Genomic DNA, 1,869 nt, shown 5'->3' on the forward strand with positions numbered 1-1,869 from the left:
ATTAAATGTATCAGATCCTGCATTTCAGGAAAGCTCTGGAGTGACAGCGACGACTTTATAAGGGAGACAGTGGGAGAAAGCCGAAAATAATGAATCCCACTTTCCATCTCCTTCTTGAGAAACTGCACTGACTCGTATTTAAGAACATCACATTTTGTGATCACCACCAGGAAGGTGAGATGAGAGAGAGACAAAAATCTAGGAGTGCGTTGCCGTGTCAGTTTCTTTCAATTTCCCATCTCTATCTCCTTTTCTTAGTGGACACAGCGTGATTTGTTTCATGCAGAAAGTTACATCCCAGCGGGGATGTTTTTTCCTGCCCAGTTGTGTTGAGATTGGGTACTGTGGTGACTGAACCAATATAACGCTTGCGGGATTATAGGCATGGACAAGATCTCTTCAGGAGAAGATGGAACTCAGTTGGACACAGATTATAGGATCTGTTGTCAGAGGATAAACCGTGCTTTGACCATCTCGCTTAAACGTCATGTAATACTCTCAAAAGTACAGCATGGTGGTTGGTTCAGCAGCACATATACTAAAATTGGAACAATACAAAGCAGATTAGCATGGCCCCTGGGCAAGCATGGTATGGAAATTCCTGAAATGTTATATTTAAAAAAAAAAAAGTTACAGCATGAAACATTTTCCCCCAAAAGGTTTTCAAATTATAATAGCAACTGCATAATTTTTTTTTTTTTTACACCATCGGATCTCAGCATTGTTACTGAAAACAAATATATATCTCAAAAGAAGCAAAGTAGCGAAAGATGTCAGGCAAGGTTTGCTTTTACCATACTCGAAACATTAGCATTTTGAGATGAATGTGTTCACGTGCAAAACGCACTCACTCTGGATGGATCGTGACACGGTGAGCAGATCATGCAAATTAAGATCGCCCGGTTAATCCTGCTGGTATTTATAATCCTTTGGTGCAAAAGGTCAGCATCTTCTGCTGTGGTTTTTTGATGTTGAGGGTCCAAGGTAGGGTGCAGGGTTCATGTATTACGAGTTGACACTTTGTAGCGCAAATCCCTAAAGAGGTGTTAGTTTATAGGTTTATTAGAGAGATTTTTTCCATATATCAAGGGCTTCCCTTGTGGCTCAGCTGGTAAAGAATCTGTCTGCAATGGAGAGACCTAGGTTCAATCCCTGGGTTGGGAAGATCCCATGGAGAAGGGAAAGGCTACCCACTCCAGTATACTGGCCTGGAGAATGGAGTTGCAAAGAGGTGGACACGACTGAGAGACTTTTACTTTTTCACTTCTCTTTCACAAACAGGTTTTTCAATGTGTCAAAGGGCATATGCCTAGGGTTATGCAGTAGATGCTTATGGAGACATTAACCAAAAACAAAAATTAAAATATGCGGAAGGAGAGGAAAAGTTGTTTTACCTGCTTTAGTTGTTGCTACTAAGGAATGGTTGAAGGAAACATACCTTCCTGAGCTTGCAGACTAAAGGACATACTGGTACGTGGGTGGATTTCATGTTAATTTCTATTTTTTTTTTAAAATATGGAGCATCATTTGACTCAACATGGACCCTAGAGACTGTCATACAGAGTGAAGTCGGTCAGAAAGAAAAACAAGTATCGTATATTAATGCATATACGTGGAAACTAGAAAAATTGTTCTGATGATCCTACATGCTATGCAGAAATAGAGACAGGGAGGTGGGGAACACACACGTGGACACCAAGAGGGGGAAGAGCGGGTGGGAGGCATTGGGAGATTGGGGTTGACACATACACACTCTGGATAACTAATGAGGACCGGCTGTGTGGCACAGGACACTCTCGCTGAGCAGATACACACTCTGTGCTGACTTAAACGGGAAGGAAATCCAACACAAAAACAAAAACAGGGGAT

At 41.6% G+C, this 1,869-nt stretch overlaps 1 non-coding gene across 1 annotated transcript; it reads left to right on the forward strand.

Annotated features, from left to right (window-relative positions):
- The first annotated feature begins 514 nt into the window (after positions 1-514).
- On the forward strand, positions 515-621 carry LOC139181776 (U6 spliceosomal RNA). Its single transcript, XR_011565518.1, has one exon. It is a non-coding gene; the product is annotated as a U6 spliceosomal RNA (small nuclear RNA).
- The last annotated feature ends 1,248 nt before the right edge of the window (positions 622-1,869 follow it).

Source organism: Bos indicus, chromosome X (assembly GCF_029378745.1).
Source record: "Bos indicus isolate NIAB-ARS_2022 breed Sahiwal x Tharparkar chromosome X, NIAB-ARS_B.indTharparkar_mat_pri_1.0, whole genome shotgun sequence".
In the NCBI taxonomy this organism is placed as follows: domain Eukaryota; kingdom Metazoa; phylum Chordata; class Mammalia; order Artiodactyla; family Bovidae; genus Bos; species Bos indicus.